The sequence below is a fragment of the Mus caroli genome, chromosome 9, assembly GCF_900094665.2.
Source record: "Mus caroli chromosome 9, CAROLI_EIJ_v1.1, whole genome shotgun sequence".
Taxonomy (NCBI): domain Eukaryota; kingdom Metazoa; phylum Chordata; class Mammalia; order Rodentia; family Muridae; genus Mus; species Mus caroli.
In genome coordinates, this window is record NC_034578.1 from 25,823,336 (window position 1) to 25,846,938 (window position 23,603).

General features: G+C 43.1%; 1 non-coding gene across 1 annotated transcript; it reads right to left on the reverse strand.

Annotated features, from left to right (window-relative positions):
* Nucleotides 1-2,410: 2,410 nt before the first annotated feature.
* LOC115032067 lies at nucleotides 2,411-2,540 on the reverse strand. Its single transcript, XR_003837707.1, has one exon. It is a non-coding gene; the product is annotated as a small nucleolar RNA SNORA40 (small nucleolar RNA).
* Between the last annotated feature and the right edge of the window lie 21,063 nt (nucleotides 2,541-23,603).

A 23,603-nucleotide genomic window follows, 5' to 3' on the forward strand; every position in this document is an offset into this window, starting at 1 on the left:
TCTCTCTCTCTCTCTCTCTCTCTCTCTCTCTCTCTCTCTCTCTCTCTCTCTCTCTCCCTCCCTCCCTCTCTCCCTCCACTCTCTCTCTCTTTCCCTCTGGTCCTCCCCTCTAGTTTCTAACCCATGTAAAAGGTGGCCTTAAGGTCTACTTTTCTACCAACACATCAGGCTAGCTCTCAAGTTTCTCCTCCATATCTCTGGCTCCAATGTGTGGTACTTAGGAAAGAGACTGTCATTTTAATGCCTTCTAAGATGCCTTTGTTGTTTAGTCTTTAGTAGAAATTCAATAAAAACAGGTCAACAGCTGTCTTTACTGTGAAATTCCTTATAATTTTGCCCTGGTAAGGAAGGCCTTGAGATCTAGATGTGGTCTGCCTGACTTTTGACTCCATCATATAGAAAGAGTTGGTTTAGAATCCAGCATGGACAGTAGAGATAAAAAGAAGGGTATCAAGAAACAGAGAGAGAGAGAGAGAGAGAGAGAGAGAGAGAGAGAGAGAGAGAGAGAGAGAGAGAGAGAGAGAAGTGAACAAGAGCAAGAAGAGGAATCTCTCTTCCTAAGCACTGTAACCTTAGTGTCTGCCCTGGTATGCTTGTGTTAAATTAAGCTTTTTAACTAAGACTGGTTCATACACCTAGGCGTCACAGCAGTTCTAAGCATTAAATTATATGATACATTTTAAACACTTGGCACATTGTCTAGTCTACAGTGAAAACTTGCAAATGATGGTAGCAATTTTATCCTTGTCACTCATCTTCTTAGGAAGCTCTCCAGCACAGTGTTCAAGTTCATGCATCTAGGAAACTAGTTTCTCAGCTTCCAAATCTATTTTGACCACTTAGTCTCTCTCTGTCCTTAGGGAAGGTACTTCTCACGTGTTCTTGTTATAAGGTATGTCTAGTTCCAAGAGTTCAGTATCTACCAAAGACTTTACTCTATAATCTATTTGTAACAAGGCTACTTCTCTCTGGCTACTAGAACCAGAATCTCTTTAACTGAAGGCATTTTTCTCACAAAATATTGAACACAAAGCACATAGTAGGCCTTCAGTGTACACTGACTCAAGAATAGAAAGAGTGCTGTCTTATGGAGTGTGCACAGGTGGCCTGGTGCAAGCTTGCTTTCTCGACTACATCCTTCATAAGGACGAGTGACAAGCTGAACACCAGGGACATTGGAGAAACTGTATAAATATCCTTCGCCTGATTTCTGGGTCACATCTGAAGAGAAAAACAGATGTAGCAAGGCATTTTGAGTCATTCTCCCTTTGCCTTCTTAAAATCTCTCTAGCAGTTCCTTGGGGCAAACAGGGAAAGCCGTGTGGCAGTGACAATGTCCCGTTCCCCAGAGCACTGGCCTTCCAATGCTAAGGGAAGCCGTTCCTAGACATGTCTCCAGCAGGTGCTTTGTGAAATTCTCTAGGAGCCTTTGAGGATGACAGCCATGGGGGACCCCTAGGATGCTCTCACTCTACAGGGCAGTTCTGAGATCCTCCTTCTTGTCTGCTGGGGACTGACAGTAATGTCAGCTCCGAGCAGCTGCAGTACCCAAAGCGGGGAGGCAAATCCGTTCTATTCACAGTGTCTGGATGCCATCGGTGCAGCAGCCATCTCCAGCTGATTTCATCTAATGTGATAACACTCGTGATAATAAATATTGTTAAAAATAAAAGTCACTCTGGGGATTGCAACTCACTGGGACAGGTGTTTGCGATGAGATGAGCGCAGTAATTGGGTGACTTATTCATTATTGGAAATGCCGTTTAAAATCTATTGCATTTAAAAAAACAATACTTCAGCTGCTCTCTGGCCTTCTGAAGTCATTAGCGGGTGTGCTTTATCTGTTTGTTTTCCTCACTGAAGTGAGCTTTTTAATGTCACATAAGAACTAACTTGCCCCTGTGCCAACGTCTCCGAGTGAGTGATGAAGCCTTCTGAGGCTCACACATCACTCCGCAAGACAGTTTCTCCTTGTGGAGCTCATTGTCTCCTCAGTCAGGAGACAGGGTGGCAGGGAGGGACAGAAGCCCTGACAAGAGCTGCTTGATAACAAAGCCCATGGAGTCATGGGTAATGCCGTGTTCACACCATCAGGCAGGCCATCTAGAGATTTTTGAGGAGGACCTATGTGTCTTGCCCCTCACAAACCAATAAAAAACTTATTTCAGACTCTGTTACATGCTTAAAGTACCCCATTCATTTTTTTTTTTCAGAACTTTGAAAATGGGTAGCATGATGATGGTAGTGTCATACTGAAAACAGGAACCACTGTTGTCCTGGAAGGGGCCATGAGCTGCCTCTGTCATCTAGTGACATGTGGCTCACATCTTCTGTCGTACATTCTTAACTCTTGATTCGTTGAACCAACTTTAATAGTTATTAATAACCTCCCGGCTGCCTTGAGTATAACTATGTTCCTTCTTAAATATACAAAATACATACTGAATAATGAGTTCTGGGTTGCAACACAAGGATTCATTTGTTGCCCACAGATGAGGAAGTCTTTGTCTATAGTTAAACAAAACACAAAACCATATGCAGGTGCTCTTTAGGCTGGTTTTGAAACATACCTACTAATTGCTTTTTGTACTGCTGGTTCTAGAGTACACATGAATTATCTGTGAGTATTTTAAAAAGATCACATTTATTTATTTATTTATTTATTTATTTATTTATTTACTCACGTATATGTGTATGCACTCATGAGCATGAACCCTTGCTCGCATGTGCACGCACGCATGCACACACACACACACACACACACACACACACACGTGTATGCTTCATGATGCACCTGTGGAGGTAAATTTCAGGAGTCTCTCTCTCCACTGTAAGGGTCCCAGGGAGTGAAAGCAGGTTATCAGACTTTACCACATTAAGTACAATCACTCAGGGAGTCATCTGGTCACCCCAAGTTATCCAGAGTTTGAGTTTCTTCTTCATTTTTATCTTTTTCCTTTACTAAAGGTTGAAACCATGGCTCTGAACATGCTACATAAGTGTTATTCTATGGACTTACATCCTTAGCTTATAATTTCTTTCGTGGTTTGGGACAGAATTTCTGGAAATTGCCCAGCCTAGAACTGAATTTACTCTAAAACCCAGGTTGACCTTGAATTCATGATCCCCCTGCCTCAGCCTCCTGCGTGCTTGAGATTACAGACCTGTGTTACTAGGTTAGAGGTCATGATTTGAGTTTATACAGCTGCTGTGGGCTGTGTTTGTTCCTGGTCCTGGAGGAAATCCTGCCTGGGGTATAGCATGGATGAAACCCAGCAGGACTTGAGCCTTTGCTGAGAGCTAGACTTGCTCTTCTCCTTCAGGGCCAGCATCTTGTCTTCCTGATGACCTTGACCGATTGCCTTGGATTTTTCCTGATAGTTCCGGATCACCAAAGGAAAATCTGCATATGAGGAGAGGCCTTGTAGTTGGTTTCCTTCTCCTTTAACCCTGTGGAAAGCTGTCTGAGGAAGCCTTAGGCCAAAGCTCCATTTTCCAAGTTTTACGGATAAATCTTTCGGATTGATTCTTTTCTGAAAATACTTTTAGTTGAACTGAAAGGGTGTGGTGAGGAGCAACAGTAGTATGTCTCTATTGATACGGGGAGTGTGTGGAACCTTCCAGGAAATGCTAAACATACACTGAAGAGGAACATCTACATCCCACAGTACCCTTGAGACCAGGCAAGATGCTGATGACAGATTAAAGTATGAAGAGGGCAGAGTCTCTCTCTTGTACATTACATTGGTGGCTTTACATCTCTAAATATAACATCATAGGCCACCCATCCTCAATGACCAGACACTTGTGAGCTTCAGTGGAGCCGGGAGGGAGCTTGAGACCTGGTTTGTTTTCTTCTCACGCACTCAAACGCCTCTTCCTTTTAGTACTTGCTCAGCCTCCAAAATGCAAGTTAAATGTTTCAGTTCAGACTCTGTCTCTCCTTTGCTTATTTTCTGAAATTTATGAGGACTGTAATTCAGGAGATTTTTTTGTATGGTTGCCTGAGTATGACAGGCTAGAAGAACTATTAAGGCAGGGGCCATGTGTTATCCATACTCTACCCTGAGTCTAGTGTGATAGCTGCAGATTTGTTAAACATGTGAAGGCAGGGGTAGGGTGAGGGGTGGCTGGCCCTGTTTGTTCTGCTTGAGGCCAAAGCTAAAATTTAATATCACAAAGTCTTAAAATGCTTGCTCTATAAGGATAAGGATTTTGCTCTCTGAATTTATTCTAGAGTCTGTGAACATTAAGTAAGAACGACTTTTTCTGATCTTATTGCAGAAGATAGTTTGAAAAACTATCTGAAAAACTATCTGAAAAACTGACTGAAAGCTGTCCAGTCAGGCCCTTTACGCTGTTCTCTGGCTACATTGCAGCCCTTTCTCATCTTCTTCACCCCACTGGAAGATGTGGAGGGTATCTGGAATCACAGGGCCTTCTTTCATGTTTCTTCGGCTTCTCTTAAGCTACCTAAAGCAGGTTATGTAGACACAGTAGATGCTTCCAGGGCTAGGAGTTACTGACTGGCTGCTGAATAGCGTCTCGAATACACCAAAGAGGTAAATTAAATGCATTAATCTCGGGGAGAGCCACAATTGAGGCATTCAGGGCTGCACAGAAGTTTCCAACAATCGGCCTCATTTGCTTCAATAACAAATAATAATAATAAAAAAAAAAGTGGAGGGGAGCCTGGGTGGGGACGGGCGGCTGCTTCCTGCTTCAGACAGTAATCACAACGGAGCTCCGCATAGAGAATGTGCAGTTCATTTTCTTCTGCACTTGAAAGCAAACACATTTGGCTCTTTCTCCCGTAATAAGGCAAATCCTTTCTCTCTTTTCATTTAAGAATATAAAGATGATGCCAGTGACACGGAGACCCTGAAAGCTCAATTTCAGCGTCCTCTCAGCATAAAAAAGGCAAATTTATTCCAGTTGAGATAGTTTTGTCCTGGGTACATGTTTTTTTCTTCTCTCAGAACCGCATCAGCCTTACCTAGCTCTATGAGTCTGATAATGTTTTTATTTCCTTTTTTTTTTTTTTTTTTTTTTGCAATCGTTACAGTTTAGTTGCAGGCTCGGAAAAACCTCCTACCCTCCCAGGTCATGCTCTAAGACTGAGCAGACATTTTGGAGGAATTGAGAGAAAGTTCAGCCCAAACACTCCTGATTGTGGGTCATTTGTAGGAGTTTACCTGGTGTGTTGAAATCCAGGAAAGAACTCCAAATTAGCAGTTAGGAGATGTGGCCTCAAACCTCAGGCAAATTTGACAGAGCCGGTTAATACAAATAACAGCAGGCAGTGAGCACATCCCACAGGCCTATGTCTTTCTCTACGAGCATTATCTACAAGAGCCACAAGACAATCCGATGAGTTGGTACTCTGTCACATTTTACTGTGCATTTGATGAAAGTCTGGTGGGGGCTCCAGCAGGCTGTCTTAGAACATACCACCCACATGCAAAGGAGGCCTGGACTCAGGCCAACTGATCTGGAAGCTTACATTCTACACAGCTATTCTGTGCTACCTCTGGGCCTGGATCATTCTCACAGGTACTTGGTTTTCTTCCTGATGATATCTAATAAAGACTTTCACCCAAGAGGATGGTAGAATCATTTTAGAAAACAGAAATAGATTGAAAATTATGAAAATATTCAAAATTCAAGGCATTGTTCTCATTATTATTGTAGGACTAACCAACCCAGATATTGGCAAACATTCTATGCAGGCTAGCTTTTTAGAACTTCTTTTGAAATTACATTTAGTTGTTTACCTTGTAGAATGAGGCACCTGTCTGTTCACAAGACATAGGTAGAGGTCAGAGAATAACTTATTGGAGCACATTCTCTCCTTCTATCATGTGATAGAAGGAATCTAACTCAGGTCACCAGTGTTAGCATTCTGTCTAAGCACCAGCCCAACAGTTACCTGGCAACAGCCAGGTAGGCTCCACCCCAAGTCACCTGGCAACAGCCAGGTATGCCTGACTCACTATAGAAAAGGCTGCTTGCCTTTTCCTTTCTCTCTTGCTTTCTTGTGTTCCTCTCTTGCTCTCTTGCTCTCTTGCTCTTTCTTGCTCTGTTCTCTTGTCCCTTTCCTCCTCTCTCTTCACTTGCTCATAGCCAGCCTCTACTTCTCTACTCTCTGTCTCTCTCTTTCTTGCTCTCGCTCTCTCTCTCTCTCTCTCTCTCTCTCTCTCTCTCTCTCTCTCTCTCTCTCTCTCTCTCTGCCTTTACTCTGTCCCTTTTACCTCCCTTCCCCATGCCCTGAATAAACTCTATTCTATACTGTACTCATTGTGTGGCTGGTCCCTCAGGGGGAAGCGCTGCCTCAACATGGGCCTGCTGAGGGATCCCCTTCCCCCACACCTCACTACATATCCATAAAACATATCCCCACTCTCTTTATCTTTTTATAAACACATCAACCAGGGTTGGCGGCAAGTCCATCTCCTGCAGAGCTATATCTAATAGCTTTTAAACTGCTGTCTCCTGACTATGGACAGAACAGTCCTGTGGTTATGTGGGAATACTTTCCCTAAGGATGATTTATATAAGACACCCCAATCATCTCTGCAAAGATAGATACTTAACCCTTAGTATGAAATTAGGACATTGAGATATGAAAAAGGGCACACAATAAGGGATGGATGGAAAACTTCTTTCTAGAACCAAGGATAGTTTCTTCTATACCTCAGTAAACACATGAAGGGAACTAACTAAATTGGGTTTGTACACCTTTCTTTAGGTGCAAGTATCAGAAACAAATAAGACAGTTGACCTAGCAAAGACCTTTGAGTTGCCACTCTAGGGTATCAACTCCTCCAAATGTGCCCTCAATCTTTTGTAATATATATATATATATATATATATATATATATATATATATACCCATTGGATTATATTATAATCACCTGTGACTCTACATGTCAGCTTTATCCTAAACCATCCAAGAGTGCTTAATTGCAGGTCTGAGACTCAGAGTTATAGGGCTTAGCTAGCATGTCTGAAGCTCTGTGTTCCTAAGAGAAACCCTCAACCCATAACCAATGGTCCTAAGTCCTGTGGTGAGGCAGGTGATGATGCTGTTTGTATCTCCCTGGAATCCTCAAACAGAACTAGACCAATTCAGCACTTACAAACTTTTGATGAGTCTGCTTTGATAAGTCTAGATTCCTTCTTTGTGGTCTCAGCTTCCTGTTCTTCTTCTCCTTCTGTGGGTCACTTCTGACATGCATTATCTGAGCTCACATTCTCATCTGAGGTCTGCTTTAGGAAGATCAGTTTCAGACAGCCCTCCATGACTATGATGTTAGGCCTGAGAAAACCAACTTAAAAGGAGGGAGTATTTTGACTTATATTTCCAGACGTTTCATCCATAGTTTCTTGTCTCTGTCATTTTGGGCTTAAGATGAAGTACAACATCATGTTGGTTAGCACATGATGGAAGAAGGTGTTTGTCTTACTGAAGCTGAGAGAGAGAGAGAGAGAGAGAGAGAGAGAGAGAGAGAGAGAGAGAGAGAGAGAGAGGTTGAAAACAAAATGTCCTTGCCCAGGGCACATCACCAATGACCTAACTCTTCAATCTAGGAACTACCGCCTATGGTTTCGACACTTTACCATAGCCCATTAAGCTCTGAATCCATCAGTGGATTAATTCATTCATGAGGTCAAAGACCCCATGATCCAATTACTTTCTAGAAGCTCTATGTTTAAACATTGCTGCATCAGAGATGAAATCTTCAGCACACAAGCCTTGGATCACATTTAAGATTTAAACCAGAGCAGACATAAGTAAGAAGTCTATTCCTACAGATGTGATTAAATAGAAGAAAGAAGCATGATCATTTACTATCTAAACCAATAGTAAGAACAATAGTATCAATTCCTGGAGCAGACACAAATCCTTTGCTTCCTACTGCTGGCAGCTGAAAGACTACAAGTGTCCCCTAAAGAAGTTATATAGTTTTGGAGAACTCAGGTAGTATGATAATAGTGTATTTCCTCTATTGAACACTTTGGTCCTATGAAACCCTGACCACATAGTGATGAGACTTACTCTATCAGTATGATGCCTGGAGGTAATAAGAAAGATACGGACTCCTGCCAAATTTGGAAAACAAATTCTCAATGTTATGGTTTTTAGAAGCAACAAGATGATATTTCAACATTTCTGTCCTAATGTTGTGCAGCTGGCTAATAAGGATTATTAATATTAGTAGTCATGTAGCTGTTCTTTTTTGTCTCATCCTTGTTTTATAGAAATGATCTTTTCCCAAATGATAAAAGGAGGGAGGGAGCAGACTATGTTTTTGAAAGGAGTGGATCATGGATCAGAAACATGAAATTCTTCCAAGGCTTTCTTTCTCACTAATCCTAGTGCTCTGAAGAGGAGCTGCAGTACTTGGATTTTAATTCAGTTCATTAATAAATGAATTATGCAATTAGTTGATATACAATTAACTGGATTCACAACGCATGTAGAGCTAACTGGGTCAGCCTGCATTTGTATGACTCTAATGTGCCCAAATGAATATGCCATCAAAGGACATGCAGTGGAATGGTGAATCACATTTGTCTGAGGCAGAGAATTATGTCTGCCAGCTGCGGAAAGTTCTGTAGATGAAGCCTTGGTCGGAGTTGGCAGGAGAAACAAAAGCAGCACAATGGAAGACCCTGAGTGGCACTGTCGCCATTATAGCAACATTGTTCTCCCCAGATGAGCTTGGACAGAGATCAATAAATCCACAATCCTCCTGGGCAGAAAGGATGAGCAATTGGATTTGGATTGGGATCTATCAATCAATCACTAACCAAAAGTGGTTCTGGTGGCACAAAATGAAAATCTCTTAGTGTAACATAGCCCTTCCCTGGGACCTGCAATTTTGACTGACCCAGATACAAAGTCAATCAAGAGACTCAATCCTGTGATATCCGATTCCAACTGGAAAATGTAAGCCAATAAAATATTCAGCTGCGGTTTGTGAGTGTGACCAATCAATCCATGTCTAGGAATTTGTCTTATAGTTAAGGCTTTGATGATCAAGTTAAGGCTATTTTCAGAAGCTTACCGATTGTCTGTGACCAAGCTGGAGAGAGGGAGAGAGAGAAAAAGAGAGAGAGAAAAAGAGAGAGAGAGAGAGAGAGAGAGAGAGAGAGAGAGAGAGAGAGAGAGAGAGAGAGAGAGAGAGAGAGAGATTGCCTGAGAGAAAGACAGACATATGGAGATTTGTAAATCACTTAATTTTGATTTAGGATTATTCTAATTATTTTACAGATTCCTGAGACTTTCTGACTTAGAGTTTGTACTTCAATAAGCTCTGCAAATGATTCACAGGTATATGTATGCAAAGCTCTCTGTATTTTATAGGAAATTTTATACATTGATAGGAAAAGTCATTGTAATGAAGTCAGACATTGTGAGCTCTTCTCGATTAGGTGGTTCTGTGACATAACTCATTTTTGATGGTTGCATACTGATAGCACTTTCTTACCATCATCATCAGATATGGGACCAAGTCTCAGGTTGTGTTTCATTGACTTGCTGTCTAAATTGTCCCTCTCTGATTTGTTTCCATTTTGATACAGAAGAAAGGTCATTTTGGACTTGGGTCTTAAGTAAAAAATATTCTTGGCACATTGTAATCTGTAAGATCAATTGCTTAGAAAGAGTGTATCACTGAAAAACTCATTTAATCTTTCTCAGATTTACTCTCCTTAACTATAAATAAGACATATTTTGGGTGTTCATTGTATGAATTTTGACAAATGTATGCTATATAACACAAACTCAATCAAGACAGAGTCATTCTGTTCATGCTGAACTACTTTGATGCTGTGGCATATCAACCATGTAGCAATGGTTAAGAGCGAGGGTGGCTATGATGTCCTACTGCTGAAGAGAACACATATATGAATGGACACAGAAAAATCAAGCTGTTGCCAAACGAGACAACCTCCTGCTATTGAGTAGCATTCATGGTGCTGGACAGTAGTCAGCATTGCTATTGGAGGAGAAAGGTAATCACTAATATCTTCCAACTATAATTCTTGTGACTTATAACAGAACCTGCTAAAGAATGGTACAAATGTTACAGGAATAACCAACCATTTTATGATTTGATTTAAGGCTCATTCCATGAAATGAGACCCATACCTGATAGTGTTAAAGTGGCTAAGAACCTACGAATAGATAGGTCATCGGTTTTCCTACAGGAAAAAATACTACTATTATTTTGCTAAAGGAACATAACAACAAAATGGCTCCTAATGACACCCTGCTAATGATCAGTGCCTTGTTCAGCCCTCATCAGCCTCTTCCTTCAAGTAACAGAGATACCCATAACTGGACAATGTGTAGACTTTGGAACACTCAATCGTAAGTAGGACGCCTTCATCAAAGCTTTTCCCTCAAGGCTTAGGGATCCATGTGAAAGACAAGGCAGAAAGACTGTAAGAGCCAGAGATGGCAGATGACTCCAAGGAAGCAGTATCTTCCAGACTCTAAAGGACCACTGCATACATGAAGTCATAGATGATGTGGTACCACATCCAAGGCCTCTACAGGTTTAAGCTAGATTGGGTCTTCGTACTAAAATGGGGAAGTGGACAGAGTCTTGCAACCCTAGCCAAGATGCTATTTGTAACTGATATATGCTAGCAGAGGAAAAACCATTTTCCTCTGAGTGGAGCTCCATTGAGTCTATTAAGAGAGAGCATGGGCATGGCCACATGCCCATGAGTAGTTGAAAAATGGACTAATTTTAAAAAGGTACTCAATGGTGGTTTGTAGACTTTTTTGTTGTCTCTGATTTTGTGTCATTAGGGACTTTTTTTTATTTTATCGGTCTTTTGTTTGTTGGTTTTGATTCATATTTTTCTGAAGGGTTTTGTGTATTTCTTGGGGAGCTTTTGCTGCTTTGTCTTTATTTCTGAGAGAGAGAGAGAGGAAAGAGGAGAGGGAGAGAGAGACAGAGGGGACATATGGTATGTGAGTATGGAGGTGAGGAAGAGAGAATCTTGGAGGAATTGCATGGAGAGGAAAGTATGATAAAAAAAAAACATGTGGTATGAATTTTTCCAATTAAAAACAGAATGAGGAGGCATTATAACACTACTCACAAAAGCCCAGCTATGAAACTAGAGTATACGGTCATCAATGGATGAGTGGATAAAGAAACAGTGGTGTAGACAGAGCCATACAAAACAAAATCCTGGTGTTTTCAGGGAAATGTATGGACAGAGAGCGCATCAGATTAAGTAGAATAGGCTAGCCTCAGAAAGACAAGTGTCATTCATTGTGTAAAGGGACTAGAGCTTAAGATAAAGAATGGAAGGGAAAATGGAGATTCAGAAAGAAGAATAATAGAAGCATAGAAGGTGTAAGAGTGTATAATAAAATCAAAATACATTAAAGGCATGTGTGAAAATGTTAAACCACTATTTTAAACAAATGGTATTCATCATTTTTTTTTAAAGGGAAAGAGGTGACTATGAAATCTTCATTTGGGTGCTATTTACCTGGTAGTACATTTCTCAAAATGTATAGAACAATTCACTTGAGTTCTAAAAATAGGACCATTTTACTGTATGCAAATCATATTCCAATACAATCTATCTGAAAATAAACATGAAGACATTTGGGGAGATAAAGGAAATCTTAACCTCTCTTGAGAAGGGCATGCCATGTGCACAAGAGGGAAGGAGACGAAAGAGGTGAGTAAAGTTTTGGACACAGGATGGGGACACATGAAGAGGTCACTGGACTGACTTGTCTCTTGATGGCTGACAGGCAGTGCTTATCAGCCATACTGATAGTTAGATAGAATCTCTCCCATCCCAAGCACTTGAAGGCTGCTCTAGCTCTTTGTGTGGTGGTCCCTACTGGTAGAAAGGCATCAGAAATCTCTAGAGAAGATGAGCACTGATAGACACCAAAGCTTCCTGGTCCATAATGTTATGCCGTAGCCATCTCAGGGAGAGAGTGAGATGAGCGACTGTCAGACTCCTCCTGCATTGCGGTCTCCCGGACTGCAGAGAATTTGCTTAGAAACAAAAATGCTCATACACAAACACAGCTAGAGATTTAACCCCAAGTGTCAAATGTAAAGAAGTGAGCAAATTGCTAAAATGAGTTGAAATGCAACCCCAGGACTTCTTCCCACAAGCTGTTAGTCTCTGACCTAGCTTGATGATCAGATCCAATTAGCAGGTGCTACCTTAAAATTACAGCGCTGAAAGGGCACCTTAGAGATCGTCCAGTCCTGAATATGTTACATTATTTTTAGCTATCACATATTTTCTTCAAGCCAAACCTTATGTAAAGATGTAAACCAATTAAACGGATAAATGCATAGGTGAGCTAGCAAAGGCAGAGGTGAAGGTTCTGGGTTCCCACCCACTGGCATCCTGCAGTGGCCTCTGGGAAAGAACAGTTCAACAAGCATGGGGTATGATCTGATGCCTTCAGTTGATTGATTAGGAAGCTAGGGTTCTGAGAAATCCTGGCTCCAAACTTAGGAAGTGGCAAAGACTCTAAAGAGCTTCTGACAACCAATTTAAAAAGAGCTTTCCCATCCCATAAGGTTGTCTCAACCAATAGTACAGGAGCTTATTACTTCGGGTCAAAGCTTTGTTCCATTCTGAGTCACCCCGTAGAGAATCCTAGGAACTCCATGCTGACGTCAGGCAACTAAGAATGGCTTAGCAGCCACTGGGCACGATGCACCAAGCATTCCTTCCCAGAATCTTTTCTGTGCATTGGAGAATCTCCCCAGTTTCAAGGCCAGAGATACACTGTGCCTTTGCATCTTATAAAACAGGGGAGGAAAGACAGGAGAACAGGTGAAAGAAATGTTGTCTGGTGTTCTAGAATCTGTGGCAAGTCAGTCTGCCTCCCATACTCCCTCTTCTAATGGCTCTTCTCCAAAGAAATCACTAATACCTGGAGTCCAAGACCTGTAGAGTTGTGGGAAACCCACAATTACATTTCCTTCATGTCTCAGAGTTTCCAGGCAGAATGAGAAGTGGCCTCAAATGCCCTAAGCTGGTAGTATCTTGAGTCATGTTGCCCATATAGGGAATGATTCTGTCACTTCAAAGCAGACTTCACATCACTCTGGGACCTCTTATATCCTGTGATTTGCTCTCTGAGTCAGGATGTCTAGCAAGAAGGTAGACTGTTTTCCCTTCAGAATTGCTCCAACAGATGTAGGTGGAAGCTATCCAGATTATCAAAGCTCCAAAACCTACTCCTGCCATGTTTTGCTCCATGGTCAATTTTAAGATAAATGCCAGGGACCTGGAAGGGGAGAGGGATTGATCAATCAATCTAAATGAATATCATATATAGCTGGAATATCATTTTATGGAGTAGCGATGAATGTACCCTTGAGTCCTAGAAGCACTGAAGTACTACTAGGAATATGTCTTTGCCCTTTGCCGTTTCCCCTTGCCCTTCTTTGCCCTTTACTCTCAGTCCTGGGCTACTTGGACCAATGATCCCTGTCTCTAATTCCTGCTGGTAAACAAATTGTGGCTTTCTGTGGAAGTATTTCTCAACTCCGTGGGTCGAGACTCCTTTGGTTGAATGACCATTTTACAGGAGTCACATAACAGCCATCCTGCATGTCATTATGACTCATAGCAGTAGCACAATTACAGTTGTGAAGTAGTAATGAAATAATTTGTGTTGGGGGGTCAGGTCACTACAACGTGAGGAACTAACTGTATTCAAAGGTTGCAACATTAGGTAGATTGAGAACCATCTGTCTATGGCCGGTGTAACATCCCGTTAAACAAGCAAAACGGACCCACAATGGCCCTAGGAAGAGCAAGAGAAGCCTTTTTGTGTATAGAATTATCCTCTGAGCCAAACCGCTACCATCTTCAGGAATTCTGCTGTGCCTGATTGCAAAACCATCATCATCATTATTACCACCACCACCACCACCATCATCACAGTTGCGCCTGTTGACTCTTATATTCTCTCACCAAAGGAGGAGGGGGCAGAGAATATGGGGGGTGGGCTTATACCTGCATATTCAGACATCCCTACCAACTAGTTGTATGCAATTCTACCCTAAATGGCTAGAAGATACCTTAAGGGAAAGAAGCCATAGGGAAAACATCGTCCATACTGGGTTCAGACCTTCAAGTGTGTGTGCTCTATGGCCATTCGTACTTCTGTTTATAGCCCCTCACCCATGCTCTGTAAGTAACCTTAATAAACTCTGTTATTAGAATTTCCAACCCCAAAATGCCCATATAAAAACATACAATCTATGTATTATAATTGCATGATATATGTCTAGATTGGACAAATCTAACACTTTACTAACTCACTCTCCGGCTTTAAGACCCCTTTCTACTTTTGGTTTTTCCCAGACATGGGTCCTTCATGGCTTCTCCGCCTCTTCTTCTGTTCGTTCTTTCTCTCTCTCTCTCTCTCTCTCTCTCTCTCTCTCTCTCTCTCTCTCTCTCTCTGTTGTTCTCTTCTTTCTTCTCTACCTGCCCCTCTAACCTCCAGTCTCAGCTTTCCCCTTCACTGCCCAGTCACAGGCTCTAGTCTTTATTGACCAGTTAAAATGGAGAAAAGGTTCACATGTCATCACCTGAATACAGGATGGACTGCTCTTGGGGGGCAGCCCCTCTTAAAGAAGCAAAACTAACATCAGAATACAAACAGCATCAGACCTACCCACTAAACAAACCCGTGTTGTCCTGGATGAACTTTGGGGGAAATGTACATCAGTTTGTCATTGGGACATTAGGAGGAAAGGAGGGCAATGTTTGTGTCTTCCTCAGAGAAGGAAGTTTAACAATACTTCCTATTGATAAGAGAAAGTCGTCTCACTAAAAGCCACATTTGCAGGCTTGTTTTAAGAACCCTAGTTTGCAAACTTTCCTAAGTCATAACCTGATGAGAGTAGAGAAAGTTCCATAAGCTATTAGAAGGTGAACTTGTTACGTTCTGAGAAGTATGGCTGGGTTCAGCAGGGCCTAATGCCCCCAAGCTCTTCATAGCTAATGAAACTGCTGATGGTAGCAACGTTGAAAACAGAACACCAGGTCTCTAGACACTCATCGTCCAAAACGATAGGTAAAGGTACACGTTGCTTATGACCACAATACTGAACAGCATGGTTAAAGGATGTCTCTGTCATTGCAGAGTGTTGAGCTGACAACCCTGCTCTGAGCCTTTAGCCAGTCATCTTCTCATCTGTCAACCACCCTGTGGGTACCTAGTATGTAGGCACCTGTGTGTTGTCTGCCCTGTCAAGTGCTCAGATTACAACATCTTACTGGGGAGGTAAGCAAGGCCGCAGACAGCTGTGATGATCTGTCTGCTTCTCTATGGTGGGCAGATGTTTAGTGTGGGGAAGGGCTGCAGAGATAGACGTTGTCAGATAGGGGGGAGAGACCCAGGAACTTCCTGACATCTACCTGTCTGGGTCGTGCCTCTAGTTGGGTCTCAGTAATTCTGCTGTCTTTTTTGTTTCCTTTCTCAGCTGTTGTTGAGTCTGTTTATTTATTTGAGGGATGAGAATAAGACAAACCTCACAGGATTATTTTAAGTACAAATAAAAAAAAAACAGTCTAAGGAGATGTAGCTATGCTGCTACACTGCATGTGACACATACTACCAGTTCAGTGGCTACTAATTTGGGGTGGGTTCTTTGTTTGTTTGTTTGTTTGTTTGTTTTAACTTAATCAGGTTAGGCTGCAGTCTCTCTCATGGTCCCTGCCCAAGCCTGAGCTGCAGAGAGCCAAGCCTGTAGCCGTCCTGTGTTATGCCTGTATGCTGGACTCGAATGCCGCTGTAATTGCAGCTATTTCCAGCCCACAGTGAAGCCTTCTTTTCTTCTCCTTGCTTTGTTTTGCAGCAGGTGGTTCTCATTATTGTTCAGCAAGGTGGTGGCAGGGGACACACTGGCGTGCGCTCAGTGCTTCATGAGCCACGTATTTCCTGCCTGCAACATGCAGGCAACTGCCACGAGGGCCTGGATCTAGGATTGTATCTGGTTAATCTCCACTCTGCTGGATGCAGTCTCACAGCAGGGGAAGAGAAGAACTTTGGATTATGACTAGCTGGGAATCACAGTCCTGTTGTCAGCAGCCTCACGTCCCACAAGTTAGCCATCCTCTTTTCAGTTCTACATTTCTTCTACCTCCTCCCTTAAGTGGGTGGCATAGTCCATTTTTGTACCGCTATAAGAGAAAAACCGCAGATGGAATAATTTATTAATGAAAAAGATTATGTTTTGGTTCAGAGTTCTGGAGCCTGAGAGTCTAGAAGCAAGATGCTGGCCATGGCAGCCAAGATCTCCTTGCTGTGTCATCCCATGGGGTAAAGTAGAAAGAATGAGGGGATACCTTTAATAAGGAGTACATACTGGGGATAACATTGCTGGTCTATTAGGTGAGCAGAATTCAGGACCTGCCTTAGCCCTTGTTTCCCAACTTCATCTCCCTAGGGACACAGTCTTCAACACTGGTTTTGAAGGACTCATTCCATCTGTATAGTAGGCTAATATTCCTCCCCTGGAAAATTTGTTGCTCAGGGCAATAAAGTGCCATAGGGGAACTACCAGGATGCTCCAGTTAACACAGGTTGTGTGGACTGTCTTTCCTTCTGAAGAGAAGCAGTCAAAATCTCTGCAGTGAAGCTGACGGTGTGTCCTGGTGGTAGAATATTTGTTTCACTTGTCCTGTCCCCACCCAGCACAGGAAAAATGAAAGAAAGCAAAACTTTTTTTTTTTTTTTCAACTTGAAGAGACAGCTCTCCAGGAGCACCATGTTCATTCAGTGCCACACTCTCTCATCTACCACACGCTGGGGCCATCAGCTACAGAGTCCCAACTGGCTCTCACCTGAGCCACACAGGAAGATTTGACTATTTCAACATCAAGGAGAAGACAAAATGCAATGCACAGAGGCAGGCGGGCCACTGTTGAGGCACTAACCCACCCATCAAAAGGCCACATCATTAGTGTGACAGAGATGCAGTACCATTTCCTACCTTCCATTTCTAAGACTGAGCCCTGAGTCCCTTCCCTGCCCAGCCACAGTGGCTTTTTAAGGGACAGGATGGGATGTTTGAACATCTCTGCTTTAGGTGAATTTGTGTTCTCCACACTGATGTCAGATAGAAACACACACACACACACACACACACACACACACACACACACGTGCGCAAGCATGCACACACACCCCTGGAGATACAAACAGAGGCACTGTGGAACAATATCTAAGCAGGATCATGTAACCCTAGACAAAGCCATATTACCACTGGAAGGATGGCTGTGGAGTTCCCTGCCAAAGGAGCAACACCCAAGGAACAGCCTTGAGTACTGACTTCACGGCAGGCAGCACGAGGGTCATAGGAGTCTGTAGCTTTGAAGGGAAATGTCCTGGCTTCCTTGCTGCTGGGCTTCTGGATCTTTCTGCCTGCCCTAGTTAGAAGCCAGTTGTTTCTCCTAGTCACAGTCCCACTCTTATCACCCAGAGCAAACTTTCAGACACCTACTGCTGATTCACTGGTCCCTCCTGAATCAGCAGAACTGGAGAAAATGCACTCCCCGGAGATTCCTGCCTCCGGCTCTGCTCCTGGAGGTGCTGGTGACATGCTGTGAACGATATTTAAAGCGCAGGTCCTGAAACTCCACTCTCAGATTCTATATATAGTACCTTTTGTACAATTTCCAATGCACATCTTATACAACACATTCCTTCCACATGGAGCAATGGGCTGGGCTACTGGTTAGGGAGTAGTGGACTCCAAATATAACTTCTCTTTTCATCAGGATGTAGGGCTAATTTTCACAAATCAAGAATTTTGTACAAGCAGTAGTTTGTACTATGCAGTGGAAATTAGGCACTTACCAATATGTTCTATTTGCTAGTAATTGCCTCTGTGTTCTGTTTATGCCAAGGGAGAGTATATGTAATGTCATTAGTATATGTAATGTCATTAGTATAGATCTATTGCATTCATATAATGCTTCATTTTTTTACTTTATAGACATGAATATATATATATATATATATATATATATAAACACATTTTATAAAGACAGACTTGCCTATTTCTACAACAGCATTGAAACATTAAAAATGGGAATTTTTAAAGTTCCCATTTTCCAGACAAGGAAACTGAGACCCAAACAGTAGTTGTTAGCTGTTTACTGTTATGCCAACATTCATTCCTTTCTTCATTCACAGAAGAATATCTTCTGAGTCCCTGTGAGGTACCAACTGGAATTAGAGTGCCAGGGAAACAGTGATTCACACACACACACACACACACACACACACACACACACACACACACACACACTGTTTCTGACAACATTGGACAGACAGACAATTGACACGTGAAATAGGGAAGTGAGGTTTAAGTTAAACTGTGAGGGCACATCTTCAGAGACAGGGAGTACTGACACGTGCAGTCTCCAGGAAAGCAAGTGAAGGGGCTTGAGAGGAAAGAATATTTTCCTAGTCCGCAATCCACCCCAAGCTGCAGCCACGTACAGAACCACTGTCTAAGAAGATGAATGGATGGTACATCAGAAGCTAAGAATTCCTTGGCTTGCCCCAGCCAGCAGTGGAGGTCACCTTGCCCAAGGCTGGCTTCTGAGTGTCAGACAAACAGAAGCCACAGCAGAGCTCAGGAGCCACCGTCCTCAGCAGGAATGTGAACCCAGGAAACCAGAGGATGTGCTTGTTTGGGGGAGAAAACTGATGAGAGGCACTCTGGCAGAAGTGAGCAGGAGGGATGAATTAATGAAAGGCACAGTCATGGCAAGGTGGACTGCTAGCCTATGAACACAGCTGGATGGCTGGGTTATGGGCTCTCCTCTTCAGCCTGGCCCAGATTGTTGTAGCAAAGGGAAACTGTGCTGTGAGTTTCTCTCTTCTTCATGCCCTCCCAGCTCCATGGCATCTGGTTCATGCTTCCTTCAACAGACAATTACCCAGATTTCACCACGTTTCCTTGGGGCCCTTTGACCTCTTCAGTTCCCACTGTGGCTCAGCCCTCCTCCACTGTTGTCTTCTGTTCAATTCCCTAACAACACGCCCCACCCATTCTCTTCTTTTCTGCTTCCTTTTCCTGTCCTGAGGCCAGGCCCAGAGCCTGTCACCCATTTATCAATGCATTGGAACTGTAGCTCAGGTATTGATCTGTGTTTGTTGGTTTTTTTCCTGTAAACTCGGGCTGTAAAGGTTTCATTAGCCTGCCTCACAGTCATTACATCAAGTAATAGGAAACATCCATCTTCCTCAGGCTTCACGCCTGCGCCCAATGGAGATCAGTCTGGAGAGCGTTAATCAAGCTATGAAAATCATTGGCAGCTCATTCTTTTATGATGAAAAAGCTGGTTTGCAGCCTCACTGGGTAGCAGAAGCCTGACACCTTAGATACCTACAGCAATTATGGACTGTGTGGTTCCCTGCTTAGGAAGTCTATTCTTTGCCTAATGCCTGTATGCAAATCTCATTCTGTGCTCTAATGTGATTCTCTGACTTGTGTGCAGTAAGAAAAAGGTATGGAGAGGACTGGGCTTCTGGCAGAACTGTGGGCAAAAGGGAGAGTTGTCAGTTCCTTTCACTGATGCTTGCCAAGGTAAGAGCTGTACCCAGGTGCCAAGGTTCCACCGATGCAGTGTGATAGAGAAAAATGGGTATATCACTAACTTACTCTCTTTCCACCCAAAGTTCTTCCATTCAGCTTCCCTTGCACCCATAACACAGACAACTGCTTAGTAAGGGTAACACAATGACTGGCAGTGTTTAACACTTTGATACAGACTGAAGTGTAGGAAGTAGAATGGGCTCCTGAGGAAAGGGGTTTGAAACATATACAGTAGAGATCAGAAGAGAGAAGCACATTCAAGAGCTTCAGAGCTCTTGCACACTACAGAGCTGCAGAGATGAGCAGGCCAGAGAAAGGCTGCAGATGGTCCTCCATCATTGCTCTCCATGTATGATCCTGGGTTAGTATTGTTAGCCTAACAGAACAGCCTCCAGAAAAGGAACTTTCAAGAAACCAAGTTCTTGTGCTTTCTTGAAGACTTTCTGAGTCAGAGAGGCTAAGCTGAAGTCCATCCTCTGGTCCATGTTCTAAGAGGGGCTCTTGGTCCATTGCCCTCAACAGCAACTGAGTCATGAGGTAGCACAAAGTGAGAAAAGGAAGTGGATAGCAAATCATGTTAGGACTCATGCTCTGAACACTGACATGCAGGTGACCAATGGTCGGGTGTCCCATGGAGGGAAAGTACTGGTTCCAATAGCAGTAGGGATGTGTCAGGTGATGGGTAGAGTTAGACCTTAGTGCAGAAAAGCACAGGCTTGGAGACCAACCTCCAAGCTGTTTGCCATGCATCACCAACTCTCTACTTGTGACTTCTCATCTGTGCAAGCAAAATTCGAATAATGAGGTAGACTGTTGCTGAGTTACAGTGGCCCTCCATGTCCACTGATCCTGCATCCATGACTCCATCTATGATAGATGGACAATATCTGAAGAAGGGATAGTGATTATACTGAACAGGTGTAGACCTTTAAAAGTTACCATTCCCTAAACAGCACATGTCAACAAGGACTTATGTCGCATTTATTTGCAATGTATTTGGAATCATGAATAAACCTAGAAGATGTGACTAGGTGCGATGCAGACACGATGCCATTTTGTATGAGAGTTGAGCAAATCCTGGAAACTATCCCCTGCAGATGCTGCAGGACGATGGTGTAAGACAATGCAGGGAGAGAAGGTGGGGGTCTCCAGAACACTGGCACGGAGAGAGTGCTCAGTAAATGTCAGCTCAGAGCACCATTTACACAGCATGTGTTCCAGTTGCACACACACATAGAAGACTTGGGGGAGTGCAGAGCAGAAACAATGAGCCAACCAGAATATATCGAGATAAGTACATAGATAATGTTATGTTAATGGAGCAGAAGAGAGTCCCAAACACCCAAAATGAATCCAAACAAACACCGCAACAAGAAATAGATTGCCATCCAATCAAAGACTCATTTATTTCCTTACTCATTCCACCTATGCTGAGTAAGCTGCTGGGGGTGCTCTGTGCTCCTCGGGGAATACAGAGATGCTGGGATCAGCAGCCTAGCAAGACTCTAAGGTTCAAACACGATAAGCAATGACTTCTGCTGGAAATGTAGTGACAGTGTAGGCCCAGGATTGATGGGGACACAGGGAAGGATCAGTCCAGAAGTGTGACTTGGTGAAGCAGGTTCCGGCCTGAGAGGGTAAAGCATGTGGAAGAGCCAGGAGCATCAGGGGACACTGTGGCCAGATGGCTCACATGAGCTGAGCAAAGGGATATGGCATGGAGAGCTGTGGAAGCAAAAGTGAGACACCCAGGGTGGAGTCCAAGTGTGCACTGTGGCCAGGCAGTGACAGAAGAGATTGGTCTGCAGGTGTTTCATGGTAGTCCCTACGGTCTCCATGTGTCAGCTGAGACTGTTCTTGAGCTCAGAGAGGGGTTCAGGGCTTAAAGCAGACAAGTGAGCCATTTATGTTTTAGTGCTTTCTCCGGAGGCATGGGGAGGTTAAATCTCAGGAGACCATGACTTCGATGAGGGAAGAGGGCTAGAAAGTGTAGCTCAGATCTCCTCACTCTTCCCCAAGGCTTCCCTTCTTTCTGATTTATACGGGAAGTGACACTTCATCAGACACTTGAAGGATGCAGACAGATCAGTCCTGAGACTATCCCAGCAAGGAACAGTCATCCAGGGCTGGAGACTGACAGGCATGAATATTTAGGGCAGAGATGTGTTTAAGAACACAGGAAAGCAGCATGGCCTGTCAGAGAAGCGGGGTTGGGGTGGGGGGCAGAAGAGGCAGGCAGCACCAGGGCCTGTCTCAAGGGTCAGGGTAGAGTTTAGATTTTCTTCTGAGAATAGTCCAAAACTCTCAAAGCCTTTGATGAACTCCTGGTGTGGGATTACCATCAGTCTCAAAGCCCATTCCAGCTGTTCCATGGTCGGTGGAGATGTGAGAGCCCCATCTAGGTAGCACAGGTTGAGGTAGCTGTGGATAGAGCCAAGGTACTCACAGTCTTGGATACAGGAAGGGTCAGGAAATTTAGGCAGTCACTTAAAAACAAATTTAATTCTCTACCTCCATAAGATAAACACTGGCCACTCCATTTTCTAGATAAATAAACAAGAAGGGGAATACTGGGAGAGAAGGAGCCAAACAAGGAAGTGGAGGAGGACAGGGGAGTGAGGGGGTGAAAGAGGGCTTAACCAGAAGGAAGATTGTTTATAAAGCTGTATGGAAAACTTTGATCATGCAAACCAAGTAAAACACACAAAAAAGATAGTAGAATACAGTGCACAGGAAAGAGTGGGAGGAAATACTCCTGGCTGAAAGTCTAAGTGAGGATGAGAGAGCAGGGGGTGCAGGTGGGGTTGGGTTAACCAAAATATAGATGTGTGTGTGTGTGTGTGTGTGTGTGTGTGTGTGTGTGTGTGTATACATTTCAGTTTGAAACAAAAGTACCCTTCATGGTGAACAATGTCATTCCCAAAAGATTTTGGCTAGTAAATGAAAATGTTAGTATCAAACATGTAATTCCTCTCTGTGAGATTTTGATTGTGGAGACTCCAGAGGGGCCCCCAAAACAACACAGGATATTACAATTGCCCACCATAACAACATAATACCATATTATCTTAAGGCACCCCTTCCTTTGAATGTAGGACATAAAGAAATTGACCTCAGTTAACTCTCTCTCCTCCTCTCTATCACTCACTCAAGGCTAGCTTATATAGTGCCAATTTAAAAATATATGCCATATACACTTAAGAAAATTTCAAAGGCTAAAACATATTATTCAGAAAAAGAAACAGGAATGTAGAGTTGGAGAAAATTACCCCTGTGTGATCACCTCTCACACTCAAGCTCCCTCTAAATTGCAGCCATCCAGTCTTTTCCCTCTTGAAGTGTACACTCATTTGCTAAGAGGGGTTGGCTGGGGATGGGGAAGGCAATAGGGGCAAAGGTGTATTGTGAAAGAGAGAAGAATTATTAAAATTTCCTTATTGACTTCCCGCAGCTGATGGAACCGCCTGCTTTCTACACATATACTTTCCCTGTGCCTTCTTTTCTGACTTAAGCTTCATTGTTTATCATCTGAGACTTTGAAATACCTGCCTAGAAGGAATCGGTGTTTCTACCCACAGGCTGTCCATGGGGGACCCCGAAGCTGCACACAGCAAGCAGGGAAGTTTTGAGATGCCACCTGTCTCGTCTTCAGATGTCTACGAATGTAGTTTTCTGCTTTCACAATGCAGCAATGATCATCTTAATGTCTGAAACAATGCTTTTAAATGATACTTACGTATCCTAACCCAGAACAGTTTTGCTCTCCTGTTTTGTATATCCAAAGCTATGGCTGGACCTCTTGTATTGTTTTTTTTTTCCCCCTGAGTGTTAGGCACTGAGTGTATTATGGAATTGTAGACCCTTTTTGCAAAAAACACGTTTTAGCTCATTTGCTGTGGGCCACTGAGAAGAGAATGGTTTACTCCTGGGCATGTGGCATGTGTAGTGTTAGGCTCTAGGTTCAGG